This window comes from Microplitis demolitor, chromosome 5 (genome assembly GCF_026212275.2).
Source record: "Microplitis demolitor isolate Queensland-Clemson2020A chromosome 5, iyMicDemo2.1a, whole genome shotgun sequence".
Classification (NCBI taxonomy): Eukaryota; Metazoa; Arthropoda; class Insecta; order Hymenoptera; family Braconidae; genus Microplitis; species Microplitis demolitor.
In genome coordinates, this window is record NC_068549.1 from 2,015,018 (window position 1) to 2,031,155 (window position 16,138).

Sequence of the window (16,138 nt, forward strand, 5' to 3'; positions counted from 1 at the left end):
AAAAATTTTTCCGGCGATGGAAAATGACAGAATTTTAAAGCTCTAAAAATTTCGAGGGAGATGGTGGGGTGAGGTCTGATGGAAAAGTGCAGATTGGTATTAATTTTCAAATTGGCGGAAAATGAGTGGAGTTGGATTTGAATACGAGCTTCTTTCTTTTTTTTTTTTTTTTTTAAACAAAATTTTGAATTTGAAATAAAGCGCGCGGCTCAATATGATGCTTTATAATATGGTAATCTGGGTTTTTATTTTTGAAAAATTTTATATGGAGAAAAAAAAGAGAAAAAGTTTGAATTTTTACAAACTGGGGCGTATTATCTGAGAATATTAAAAAAATTTAATGACCAGTAGTCAAGAAATCACAGTATGAAGTCTAAAAATTATTCAAATTTTATTTCTAAACTTTTTCAAAATACTATTTTTTGTTATTAAAATACTCAATTCTAAATGAAAAATTAAAACAATTCTTAATTTAATTGATCACATGAATAAAATTAACCTTCAACTTTTTACATCAGACTTTGAATTTAGAATTTGGTATTTCAAGAATTAAATTAATTACAGTCGTCCCGGAAAAAATTTTAGATTTTTTCCCATCATTATTCTTTCTCCGTCTATAATAATATTCTTAAAAGGATTTCAAGAACTCTAAATTTTCAACAAAATATAAATAATCATAAATAAAATATTAAAAAACAAACACGTGGTATTTAAATGGTCTTGCAAGGACACCAAATACTATAAATAATAGGGGGAGGTCAGAGTGTCCTACCCCTGACCAAATATACTAAATATAATTTACTCACAGTCACCAGAGGTCTCAGTAACTTTCCCCGAACCCCTTTCTCAATTTATATAATGAGTATGGTCACTAGTTGTCATTAATGCCTGGTCCCCCAGATTTTAGAATCTTAGCCGTGCAGGGGGCCAAGAAATCTTACTAAGTTTACTCAGGACTTAATTCCGTGGAACATGTCCAATACCGGCCATAAATTCTTGCGCAGTATTGTATTTCAATTTTGAAATTTCGCGCTAAGATGGTGCTACTGCGCGCCGCTGTATTCGGCGTTCAAATTTTTGCTAAAGTGGAGGAGGGGGAATGGGTGCCAGAAAAATTTGATGTAGTGAAACATAATAATTTTTTAGTTACTCAACTTCCTGTTTCAAAATTTTTCAACAGCATAATAAAAATTCGTCGATTTCTTAAGCCCATTTTTCTCCGTGTAAAAAAACTATTAAGTGAATTTTTTAATTACACTGTGAAAAATTTCCAACAAATTTTATTATGGGCGTATTGTAACACCATAAGAAAACTGGTACAAAATTTACAATTGTCCCATAGTAAACGGTATGCGCAGACGACACAATTGGGACCTATGCGCATACTTTTACTATGGGACACTTGTAAATTTTGTATCAGTTTTCTTATGGTCCGGGGTTACAATGCACCCATAGTAAAATTTAATGGGAATTTTTCACAGTGTAAATTTCTTATCGTAATATTAATTTTGATCCCTGTGATTTATTAGAAAATTTTTGAAAATTTAAAATTCGAGTTTTATATTTCAGGTGAAACCGGATATCACTTTTTACTATAAAAATAATTTAAAATAAAACTTGAATTGCGTGACAATTTCATTATTCATACAAAGACGACTGTTGTCATGTTTTCGTAAAAATATATCAATAAATATATACTTTATTTTATAACACATCTTAAATTATCAATTATCCAGAAAACGTTGTGCATTTTAAAGAGACTTCAAGACGGAAAATTTTATTAACGCTCATTCGTTGATGCTAAAGTGTCCAATTAAATGTACACAACACTGCAAGAGAACATTCGCGACATTTTATTCCCTACTTCATATTCAAACACTCATATTTAATTGTTATTCCAGAAGCTTTAACACAAGATATATTTTTTTTAACATCAGCTTTTTTACTGCCCTCATTTTTTACTTTAACTAAAACCGTCTGCTGAATTTTTTATAAAAGTAAAAATATAAATAAACATTTTTCAAGAATTTTAATTAATACTCGAGTTCAGTTAATTAATAAAAATAATAAATCACACGTCATATTAAAATAACAGATTTTGATCTCATATAAATCTCAAGAGTATAAGGTATGTGTTATGAAATCCAATTTAATATATATTATAATGATCAAGCATGGTCATGAATAAAATAATAACATGTATGGTTATTGTAGCAGAGTTTCAGTCTTTCAAAAATATGCAAAAAAACTTTTTCAAAATATTATTCAATAATTTTTTTTTTTTTTTGATGCCCGGGAAAAAAAATTTTAATTTACCAGATCTAATTCCTCATTATTTAGATCATTATTGTAGCAAAGTTCAAAATAATTTCCACTCTTTCAAAAATATACAAAAAAAAGTTTTTAAAAATATTATTCAATAATTTTTTTTTTTTTTTTTTTTTGATGCCCGGGAAAAAAAATTTAAATTTACCAGATCTAATTCCTCATTATTTAGATCATTATTGTAGCAAAGTTCAAAATAATTTCCACTCTTTCAAAAATATACAAAAAAAAGTTTTTCAAATTATTATTAATTAATTAATTTTTTTTGATGCCCGGAAAAAAATTTAGATTTGATAGATCTGATTCTGTTTATTATTAAGATCCATATAAATCAATGATCTATATAAATTCAGCTAAAAAAATTTTAATTATTAAATTTAAAATATCGAAATTTTGACATCTTGAAGTCTTACAAAAAAAAAAAAAAAAACATTTCAATTGAGATTTACATGAACCTCAATAGATCTATTGATATGAATGTTGATACAAAATTAAATCTAAGTTGATTTAATCAGATCTCGTAGTTAAATTATTTTTGAGTATTTAAATTTTTGAACTTTTATTACCAAGCGTTAAAATTAAAGTATCAATAGAGAAAAAATCGATGTTAATTTCTTTCTCTCTTAATTTTTAAGGTGATCTGAAAAAATCTAAATATTACAACTGCGCAATTTTTCGGTACTCAAAAAATGATGCGCACGCTAAAGAGAGTGAGATAAAAAGAGATGGAGCGTATAATGGAGAAAGACAAGTTTATCTAGCCCGCGAGTCACTAGCAGTATGATTTGTGCGACGAGACTGTGAGGATCACGATTAATAATTATTGTGCGCTATTTTTTAAATGTTATCTACTGCATAGCTAATTTATTATCATTACTATTTTATATAACAACAAATTTTTTTTTTATTTATAAATTTTGTCAAGTGTTTTTTAAAAATGTTTAATATGATTATTTATTTTTTATTGTAAATTTGAAAGGATTTCATGAAATCGGGTAAGTCAAAATTTTGATAATTATTTTTAAATTTTAATTATTACTAATTTAAAAAAAAAATGTATTTTTAAATAATTGGGCCGTAGTGAAGACGTTTGAAAGTAAATGAGTAGGAAGTTGATATAAATATATCTCGGTACATATTTTTGATGAAATTGTTTGACAGATGCGGATATAAACGAGGGAATTATCTCTTTCAAGTTCAGGGCTCGACGTTTTATTTTATGTCGTGTCAAATAAACGCGCGTCAGGGTCATGTCTATTGCGAATTATAAATTTGGCGACTTACCATTTCACTACACGATTTTTTTTTTGAATTTGAAGTGTATAAAATTTATTGTAAAACAAATTTCGGTAATTTTTAACACAGATTAAGATAAATTTCAAGTGCGGTTAAGCTTAAATTTATCTAGGCACAAGTTTTCGATGAGTTAGCACAGCTTGTTCCATATATCGTTATGTAACACATGTTGCTGCCAGAAAAGTAACTGGAATTATACTTTTTTTTTATTTAAAAAATGATAATAGATAAATTTTTTAATGATTTTGGTTTCAGAATCGGGATAAAAAAATTCAAAGTTAGTAAATAATCAAAAGTAATTTAAATTGATGTTTCAAATGGAAAAACAAATTTATCGCGGAAGGAAATTGTTGGTTGATAAATATTTATTTATCGTTAACGTCTGTCGTAATGTCAATTTTTGATTATTTTGAATAAATATATATGTATTTTTTTGATTCTATATATTAACTGGCAGAGCTTAAACAAAAATATATGCATAAATATATAAATAATAAAAATTTGAAATGGAAGCCCGGGTCAAAAAAATAACACATTTGACTTCAATTAGTCAGCAGCGAAAATCTACTAAAATTGGTCGAAGGAAATTCAAAACTCAGATTCAAATTTTCACTATGAGGAGAACGAAATTTTTTATTTATTATATTTAGGATTGATAGTGGATTTAATTTTTGAACGTATTCGGTAATTTGGTGCAGGTATAGTATACCAATTAAATCGATCGATTTAGCTATAAATTAATTAGAGTTCGTGATAAATATAAGGGGATGAAAATGATCAGTTGAATGTACCAATTAATGACATGCGATATAACCTCAACGGAATTTACTTCCGCACTGTTTTCAGCGACGTGACCGATTTTTTTATTTCGAGGGGACTTCAAATGAAAAAATGGATTTTCATTTTATTTTATTTTTTTTTTTTTTTTATATTCGCTGAATATTTTATTTGAATAATTATATTTGGGAAATTTTTAAATCACCAAATCTAAACTAATTGTCAGACGGTAATGGCTCAGATTTTAAATCCGCAAAAATAAATATTCTTTTTCTAAAAATTAAAGTGATTATTTTGAACCAATAAGCAGAAAAACATATAAATACTCAATAAACGCTGCGGTTAAAAAGTTTCCAATCTGTTATATAATCTTCAATAGTATCTTCGAGTACTAACCAAAAATGCATTCTATACTCTCCTATTTTTAACAATCTTATAAAAATACTCGACTTCGAAAATGTTTACGGAAGTACTGAACAAGACTTTTTATGTCAGGTTACCCATTTAGAAGACTTTTAAACTAGCTTCTGTACTTGTCTATAAAAAAAAAAACCGTGTAAATCATTGTGAACAAGTCGACAAGTCAATAATAGAGACTAGACTTGTAATTTATGTCTCTCCAAATCCTTCCTTAACAGTATTATATCGAAAATTGGCTAAACGTGTTTATTATCTCTTTAAATCACAGTATAATTTATATTCTCACTTACTTCTTATCGCATTCGTAATTAAGTCATTTATTATTTTGCCAATAAAAGTTCAAATAATTTTGTTTTTTACTTTTTAATTAAAAATTAATTTAAAAAATCAATTTTGGCGCATCTGTCTGTTTATGCTGATAAATTAAGTACACTAAAAAAATGGTGTAAGTCCATGGTGTTAAAAAAAGGTAGTTTTTTTTTCAAGTATCGGAAACCAAATTCTATTTAAAATAGAAAAAAATTTTATTGTTTTAAAAATTAATGATACGAAAAATTTACCAATTTATAGGAAATTCCCGAGAATATTTGTCCGCAATGACATTTCAATGTTAATGGATAAAATATGGGAAATAGATTTTTATGATTAACGTCTCTTTGCATACTAAATCAGCGGGAAAAATACAATGAAATTTTCAATGATTAATTTATCATTTATAGATCAGTTATTACCCTTGAAAAATACCAGAGTCAATAAAAATAATTATCAAATTATTCTTAAATATTTAATTTCACGTGATCAAAAATGTCATCAATTTGTCCAGTTGCATAAAAGTGACATTTCCAATTTTGCAGGTAAAAAATTTTTTTTATCCGAAAATATTTTTACTGACCCTCATACTCCGATTGGAGTTAATTTATTATTATTCCTTATGTCCACCGTTTTAACACCGGTTAACACCGCTAATTAACACCACTATATATATGCCACTGTAAAAAATTTGGAGTGAATTCAAAGTGATTGCGTATTTTATTTAAATTCGAATTCACTGTCATTCGGAATTTCGGAATTTAAAAAAAAATTATTCCGAATCGGGAGTTTGTTTTTTCAGCAGAGTGATTTTGGAGTGAAATGGATTTTATTCGTCCGAATTCACTCCGATTCAGAGTTTGAATATTAAAATTACTCTTTTTAGGAGTGAATTTTACTGTGAACCAGAGTTTCAATGCAAAAATAAACTCCCGTTTGAAAAACGAATTTAATCCGCTTATAAGCTCCGCATTTATTGCGATTTAAGTCCGTTAATTTTTTACACTGAGTTCACTTTAACACCGTACCGGTGTTAAATAAGTCCATAACACCACTTTCTTTATAGTCTATGAAAATATATATTTTTTTTGAAATTATTATAACGTAAAATTTATTAAGTTTCAATTTCCACTAGACTAATATTCCGGGCAGTAGTATTAACTATATATAGATATATATGTGGGTGAAAGGTATACAGAGTGATAACGAGAAAGTTATAGGCAAATGGTCCATCTGTTGTTTCATTAAATTTGTCAGATGACAAAGTTATCTCAAGTACCAAACGAACCCTCAAACAATCCTGAGTAGGTTATCGTCTTGACGAAGTGCCTCGGGCTATAATTGCTATTTCAATTTTATCGGTCGCCCTGAATTTACATAATAACTAATAGATTAATTGTTTAATTAAATAATACTTATTCACTGAATAAATAAAAATTTAATTGGCATTTTAAAAATTAAATATGGCGGGAAAAAAATGTATGTTAATAAAAACGAAAGAAAGTAAGATATGGATATATAAATTATTTTAGAATAAATAAAATGGAATAATTATTTAAATTGGGTAAGATATTTTTTATTTGTTTTATCTTGCGGTGACTTTTTAACAGATAAAAAAATAGTCTGCCCTTAAATCTGACGAAGCCGCAAAATATCACAAGGGGAGAATAATTGTATATAAAAAAAAAAAAAAAAGTAAATAATAATAAAATTTTATGAATAAAAAAAAATTAAGGATCTTTATTTTGTCCAATTACAGGCTGACAAATTGACAAATCGAATTCGCGGTAAGAGACCCAGAAATTTTATATTTTACCCTCAGATGACAAAAAATCTATATTCGGCTTTACATTTCTTACAAAACAAAGTATGTATACATACATATGTATGACAATAAAATAATTATGTATTAATGAGAGTAAATACACGGAGAGAAAATTATGGTAACAGTTATATGCTAATCGTTACCATAATATTATGGGAATAGTTACCATAATATTATGGGAATGGTTCCCATATTGCATGGTAACCGGTTTTTTTGAAATGTTGATTATAGGAACGGCACCCATAAATATTATGGTAATAATTCTTATAATTATGGGTAAAATTCCCATATGGTATCGAAATAGTTCCTATGGAATTATGGTAATCGTTACTATGCACCTATGGTAATGGTTACTATAATATTATGCTAATCGTTACCATAATATTATGGGAATAGTTACCATAATATTATGGGAATGGTTCCCATACTGCATGGTAACCGGTTTTTTTGCAATGTTGATTATAGGAACGGCACCCATATATATTATGGTAATAATTCTTATAATTATGGGTAAAATTCCCATATGGTATCGAAATAGTTCCTATGGCATTATGGTTATCGTTACTATGTACCTATGGTAATGGTTACTATAATATTATGCTAATCGTTACCATAATATTATGGTAATCGTTACCATAATATTATGGGAATGGTTACCATAATATTATAGGAACCGTTACAATGTGGTTATAGGATTGGTTCCTATTTGCTTATGGGAACTATTTCTATAAGTATGGTAATCATTACCATGATTCTTTCACATGCGATATGGGAACTGTTACCATAATGATAGGAATTGTTCCCATACTTATGGAAATTTTCCCAGAAAGTATGGGTCTATCTCCCATAATCCCAAGTAATCATTACCATAACACTATGGGATGATATTTCATAATCGCACTAGGAACAGTTACCATAATTTTTTCTCCGTGTAAGGAAAAAAAATCCTATAATTTACTCTCGCGATTCAAAATTTATTTACGCCGTTCCGTGTTTATTTATGCAGAATTTTTTATAGACTCGTAGTACTCTATTTTATCCTACTTTTTTGGGCACCATCAATAAATAATAGAAATATTTCGCTTGAGAATTTATAGAGCGTGTTTATCTTCGGTATTGGAAACAAATTTCGCTTACTATATCGCGGCTTGACTGTCGCAATCTGAGATAAAAATATTCGTTTATTCTTTTTAGTTTTTTTTTTATCATCGTTAAAATGCTTAGATTATTGATATATTTATTCTCAATATAAATATAAATTCCAATTGTTATATCTATTGAACCAATTATTTTTTTTTTTTTTAGCTTAAAAATAATAAAAAAAACTAAATATCTAATTTTATAAATGTTCTCAAAATTTGAAAATATGTTGTTTCATTATCATTGAAAATATATAAGCACTAATAAATATCAGAGTATTGGACATAATCCAGTCATTTATACGAGTGCACCCCGCTTTTTTATGTTGAGATTTTGAAATAATTATCTAAAAATAAATATTCAATATCATATTAATCCGTAGTATTTTAGAATTTCGTAATACTATGATAATTATCATAAAATTTATGATAGTGGAGGATTTGTATTCTATAAACCCGCTAACCCAGTAGACTTTTATCGTTACCTAATAGCTAGACTAGTTCCGAGCTCAAAAGTTCAACAAAATTATTGCCGCCATCTGTTGCCTATTAATAAGTCAAAATTTCTGGGGTCTAAAATTTTAAATTATTCAATTTTTTCTACACAATTTTCGACCGTTAAATTTTCAAGCTTATTTTCCTTATAATTTTAATTTATAAAAAATTTTTCCGTTCTCTTTCCCGTTTTCTATAAAAATCTTCAATTATTTTAACCGCTAGCAGTTTCCTTGAATCATTTCATATATTTTCTTATTCAGAATTCAATTTTCCTTACTCAAAAAAAAAAAATTCAATTTTACAAATGCCCTAAAGTCATATCAAATTAAAAAAAGTAAACCAATACTTTTTTTTTTTTTTTTTTTTTTTATTAATAATAATATTCCCTAGTTTTTTCAAAATTAGTAAAAATTAATTAAAATAATTATTTTTGGTAACAGTAAAAACTCATTGACATAAACAAGAAAGTACTTCTATATAATATAAAAATTATAATAATAATAATAAGTGTCAATAATATTTTTCCGATTCCCGTATGTCACACCAGCCATCTCAATATTGTTTTATCAGTGACAAAGCCCTAGCTTTCGGTGTTGTGCTGTTGTTATTGTCTAGCAAACAGAGCGGCATTCCCTTTTTACTTTACTCTTTATTCCTCATCAACTTTTTATTCCCTTGACCGAAAAAAAAACAGAAAAGAAAAGAAAAAACGTCCACCTGTGTACTCAATTTATACAGATATACAAAAACTAATCTGGAATGTGTCCCAAAGTAATTTACACTCACTCGTGCATTAGCTCCTCTTTATTGGTACAAGTATCAACGTCATTTATGAGAATTATTAAACGTCAACAAACAAATTTTTTTATAAAAACTTTTTTAATCAAGATAAAAAACAACATTTTTTTAAATAAACGATTCAAATAATAGAGCACTGTCAGCTAATTTAATTAAATTCTGACCTGGGCATTTGATGTTTGGTATCCGATTCAAACACATGCGCATTATTAATTTATCCTGTTTGTCAAAATATATATATATATATATATATATAACGATACTTTCAAATATGACAATCAAAAAACTAAAATAAAATTGGCCGAATTGATTGCGATGGAATTTGTACGAGATAAAAGACAAGAGAAAAAATGAACACAAAAAATAACTAGAGAATACTTTGAATTTTTATTTTTATCTATTTTTGTTTTTGTCTTTTTGGTCGCAACATTCATCATAGTGACGAACGTATGTGTTGACTTTTGTGACGCAGTCATAAATTTTACGGATATTGAACATCCTTTGAACAGGTGTGTATCGATTACTAGGAAATAGAAAGTTACAAAAGTCATTTTAAATAAAATATATACATATATGTGTATATATTCATTCTAATTACCATATGCAATTTGTTTTTATTTATTTCAGACAAATCTGCAATTATTTCTGCAACGTTTACAAAAAAAAAGTTTTCCCGCGCATGACATTTTTTTTTGCTTAGCAAAATTTTCTTTTTCCTTTTACCCGGGATACTTGGGATGGTTTCGAAATTTACTAATCGCGAAATAAATATAAAATTATAGATTAAAAAAAACTATTTTGTTTTTTTCAGGCGGCCCGTTATGCCCCAAGTTTTTGAAATTTATAATGCGCGCGAAAAGATGAAAATTTGAAAATATAAAAATTGGATTTCTATTAGGGAATTTTTGTGGTACTCTGAGGTGACCCAATCTTCTTTATATATGTATACATATATTTATATATAAATATATATGAAGTAAAAACTTTGCATGTCAGCATTGGAAACTTTATACTTTATTCTATCCAATCTTATTAAAGCTTTTAAGATATTTTCGAAGTTTTCATGTCAGTTAATCGTGAAAATAAAAAACTAAACAAAATTTGATTTTCAAATTTGAAAAAATTATGAAAATTGATTTTTTATATTTAAACAATTTGCGTTGACTATTTATTTATTAGTTTATCAATTTTTTTATCGCATCAATTTATCTTGATATCTACTTTTATATATATTTATATATATACATGTGTGGATGCGTGAGTGTGCGTATAGAAATTCTTCTTCAACAATTTACATCAACTCCTGAGGGATGCATTTGAAGGAAAGAAAACTTAGTAAAAATACTCTTGACGTGTCGAATATAAAGAAACGTACATAATATACAACCGAAATCTTTAAAATTTATGAGTCGACTTTATAAACCGAGCTACTGGAGGATTTAAAATGTTAGTATGGAGGAAATGCATGAAATAAAGTTAAATAAATAAATAAAAAATTTTAGACATGCAGACAAGACCAGGCGATATCGAGTATCTCCAGAGAATTGAGTATCCGAAAATTTATAGGAATTTTTATGGAATTTCGATCGAGATTCTGTCTAGTTTCAATTACAGAGAAAGGTATTTTGAAAAAATTGAACGGAAACTTTTTTATTTTTTAAAGTCGCTGCAAATTGACACTCATATATATATATATATATATATATATATATATATATATATATATATATATATATCTGAGTGTATCGACGTCACATTACTTTAACTTAATGTTCCAAACAACTCCACTTCTACGACAGTTTATTTTATCGACCTTTGTTTCATAAACTTGAAATATATATATATTTTATAATACCTCTAAAATTAGTTGTTTTTCATGTAAAATTTAAAGTGTTGATCATATAAGAAAAGTAAACAAATGATTCATAAATTATTTTAAAAATATATATTAAATATCAATATTCAATTAAAGTTATAAAATAATATTTGTAATCATACGAATCGATTTGAATATTTTAAATTAATCGCATGCAATCCGATTAATTTTTCATTATGCATTTCAAATATGAAAATTATCGCGATAATCACTATCCATAAAAACCTCATTTCGATCAAACCAAATTAATGTAATCTATGTATATATATATATATATATATATATATATATATATATAGATTACATTAATTTGATCTGATATATATATATATATATATGTATATGTATATATATATAATATATGTATATATATAATATATGTATATAATTTTTTTTAATTTCAAGTCAATGTCGATCTCAACTGGTGCCTGTACAATTCAACTTTTTTCCTTAGCTTTAGAAATTCTTTTAAAATAAAAAAATTAAAGTTTTTGATAAACTTGACATCTTTAGCTTTGATCTAAAAGATCTATTAGATCTATATTATAATATTCTGGTTATAGAAAATTCAGAGTATGATTTTCAAATTTTATCAAAGCAAGTTCTCTAAAAAAAAATAAAATTGATAATAACGACGTTAAATCAAATTAAATAAAATACTTTGAAAAGTTTACAAAAATAAATGTCAAAAGTATTAATATTCAACAATCTTAAACTTCTGCCAGCTTCTTGTAAATCTCAACAACGTAACAAATATCTTAAAGTTATATTATTATTATTATTTTTACTCCGGAATTAGCGCATGAAAAACACGACCAGGAAACTTAATACCGCTTGTGTAAAATATATAACTATATTAAATAAACTTGACAATAATAATGTCGGTGAATAAATAATCGAAAAAAAAAAAAAAAAAAAAAAAAAAAAAATGTAAACTCAATTTTTTTGTCACGACAAAAAAAAAATTAACTCGAAGAAAATTTGAATTCCCGTGAAGTATGAACTATTTTCGTTTGAATGAAGAAAATCAATTTTTCCGTTGAACTTGATGTTATTTGTCGTAAATTAGAGTTCTCAAGAACGTTATTGCTTAATTCATAGCACGATTGCAGTCAATTAAACAACAATCTACTTAAGTTGTTTGAATTCTTAGCGCTGAGTTTGTTTGTCTCGTGACTTGGAAGTCTTTAACAAAAGTCGAGTCACTTCATTTTAAAATAAATATAATTAAGATGTGAAATAAAAATTTAATTAGGAAAAAAAAATATAATACTCTGTAAAAAATTTTCAGAGTGAATGCGAATTAAATTCCGTGTGAATTCGGAGTAAAATCAAATCCAGATCACTCTGAAATCATTTATTTGAAAAAAAAAAACTCCCAATTTACGGGGTATGCGAAATGATTTTTTTTTAAACTCCGGACGGAGTGAATTTGAATTTAAATAAAATTGGTAATCACTCCGAATTCACTCCCGATTTTTTACAGGGTATGGAATTTATAATAATTATTGAGCTTTTAGGAGCAATAAGGAGTCTGATAGTTACTTAACATTTTTAAGTATAGAGTAAAGAGACAATTGAGTTATTGGCTAGGATTAGCTTACTTAATGCACTCTCACGTTCTACACATATGCACTGGCTCAACTGATTAATAATTTTGCAAAACAGAAACACTAAAAGTGTTTGAAATTAAAGAGTCGATTACTTAAGTGATTTTTTCAAAGTTATTTATTTTTTTATTGAGAAATTTTTTGGATACGATAAATAAATTTTATTTCAAATTAATAGCGGGCTCAGATATTTTTTCAAATAAAAAAGTGATTTTTTATTATTTTGAAAATATTTTATCGAACGCGAAAAAAATTAAAATTTTTTTGTACTCTAGGGTGAGGTAACTCGGTCATTGAAGATTAACGTAAAATTTTTTAAATAATTTCAAGGTGGCCATTTTGCCCCGACCTTAGCTTTTTATTTTTTTTCTAAGAAGTTAAAAAATTTTCGACTTGAAAAACAACTTTTTCGACTTGCTTATTAAGTTAATTTGCTCATTATCATTTTTGTAAAAAAATTTAATTAAAAAATTGTAATTTCAAATACTTGATATTTATTTATATTTTGTGCTATACTTAAAAAATTTTTCTAAAACTCGATTCCTTTGTACTCAAAATAACAATATTAATTTTTCCCATTGTCACTAACTAACTTTTTTATCGACAAATTTAGACGGCTCGAAAAATTCCAAAGTCCTCTTTTAGCCGCTAATTAAATCAATCGATTTTTTCTTCCGTAAACAAAAAAAAGCGCTGAGAGTAAAGTGATCGCAAACAATCTACAGATAGACTAAAAAAGCAGAGAAGTGATAGATTTAATTAAAAACAAATTATCCAGAATTATAAGAATAAGCTAAAGAAAATACCTGACATTGAAATAAATAAAAATAATTATTTACAGAAAAAAAAAAAAAAAAAAAAAAACGACAATAAATTAACCGACTGATGTTAAATTAAATTTTAACGTTAAAAGAATTTTAATCCATTCATGGATCCAACTTATTACACTTTAATCCATAAACTTTGCGAGTAATGAAATAATAAATTGAAAAACTTTTTATAGTTTGAAAAAAGATGAAAAATTTAAAAAAATAAAAATCCTGAAATTTTTTTTACTTATGTATAAATAATTATTTTCATGTTCCAGGTGCGCTAATCTGCAAATGGAGGGAGGAAGAAAAAAGATAAAAATAAAAAAAAAATGATAAATTTTATGGGACTTTAACTATCGGACAGACCCAAATGTTTAAACATCAGCGGAAGTAAAATATGTAGAGATTTAGTGATCCATCATCGGAAGTAGAACAAAAGTTTTAAAAATAAAAAACAACCGGTAAAAAAGATTGTAGAGAGTAAAATCGTAAGCCCACGCGAATGATGATACCTATCACATAAAATTCCTAGGAAATGTTTCCTTTTTTTTTTCTTCTTTTTTTTTTATCCAATATATCCGTAAACTTTTTTCATGTTGAAAGTGAGTAAGAAGTACCAACGAGAATACGAAAAGCTTTCGGGTGTTCTTCCGTCAAGATCAAGACGTCAAGACTTACGAAGCCGAAGGAACATGAAAACCCTAGACTAAATGTGCGGGCGCACGATTACCAGACTCGTATCTTAAGTTCGAAAAAGTTCTTGACATCCAGGAACAAGTATAGACATAACTCACATATATTTATTTATATATATTGTGAAAAGTCGAGAATCAAATCTAATTCGGTTTATTCGTAAGTTTTCAAACTATTTGATTTTTTTTTCGAATAATTATAAATTTCCGGTACGAATTTCAAATATTTACAGTCGATTGATACAAATACGTCTTGTATATATTTGTTAGAGATGTATAAAAAATTTTTTTTTTAAACGGATGGGTTTTCATAAAATTTCAAAGCGTTACGGAGTATCCGGGCATGACGGAACGCTTTGAAAATTAGAAAAAAAAAAATTAAAAATTTTTTATCACAAACATTTTAGTTATTGTGACTTTTATATAGATTTTAAAACAATACAAAGGACTTGGGGCAAGTTGGGTCACCGAAAAATGAATAAAAATTTTTTTTTTCATTAAAATTTACGACAAATTTGTTTGAAATAAATAAAAACGAAATATATTCGGTGGTCAGTGCCGCGAAAATTAATTACTCGCTTAGATTCTCTGTTTTAACCCGCTATTTTCTGTATATGTACATATATATGTATGATTATATAAAAAAGTAGATAAGGTTAATGAGAAACCGTCGAGATGTTATCGTAAAGTGAGAAAATGAAAAGCTGACCGATGCAATAATCGAGCAGAGCAAAATCTCAGACTCTCGTCGTATTGTCGTCATAAAATTAGTTGTTTTTTTTTTAGCGTTTTTTGTCAGTTGATTTAATCGCCGGAGATTGGAAAATTATAAAAAGACCATGAGCTCAGGGATCGTGAACGTTGACTAATTGAATCTCTCGCCGCAGGATTTTGTTAAGTAAAATAAAAACCTGCGTATTAATTTGCAAGTTAAATATTTTAAACACATGCCGAGCTATCATACACATGTTTTATTATTTATTTTTATTTTAGCTCTTCAACGTAATAGTGTTCTGTTGGTCAAAGCGTTTAATTACAGAGTATGGATGCGATAAATAATTTTTTTCAACGGACTTTAAAATTTTTAAACATTTTCCAGAGTATGCATTTCAATGAATACAGAGGCGGTAATTTTAAATATTAATTTTAAAGCCACTGACCTTAAAAAAAATTTTAGCTCGAAGTTTATTGTTATAAATTTTGTAAAAAAAAAAAAAAATGAGGTAAAATGAGACAGTGTTTTAGAGAAAAATTTTTTTTAATTTTCTCTCACTTGAGTTTTTTTTTTAATTAAGGACTGAAACAAATTGAAACTGCAGGGCAAAATCAACTGTTACATAAAAAAAAAAATAAGAAAAAAAACGGCAGCATTGCCTGAGGTGATCCAACTTGCCTCAGTTTCTCTAGACCCCGGATGTAAAAGTTTTTTTAGAAAAAAAATGTTACTTTATTTTGTCGCGAGATCCCTAATTGAGCCGTCATATTAAATGATTAAAATTTTTATTTAAAATGTTTACTTAAGAATAAAAAATTTTTATACGTTGAAATAACAGTAAAATCTGTTAAGACCGCGGCCACGTGGGTATTGACTTAAACCCATTTTTTTACTGTCCATAAAAAAATAATAAAAAAACATGGTAAAAGTTTTGGTAATTTTTATCACCTGTTTGTTGTTTTACTGAAAGTGGAGGTTGGGTGTTAAGATAAAGTTTGTTTGGTAATAAAAATTATTTGTTCGTAAAAACCTAAATACAGGGGAGA

The 16,138-nt window shown here is 26.9% G+C and overlaps 1 protein-coding gene across 1 annotated transcript in view; it reads right to left on the reverse strand.

Moving 5' to 3' along the window:
* Nucleotides 1-16,138, reverse strand: part of LOC103569344 (cryptochrome-1) — a 65,187-nt gene that overhangs the window by 21,223 nt on the left and 27,826 nt on the right. The gene's annotated exons all lie outside the window — the stretch shown is intronic.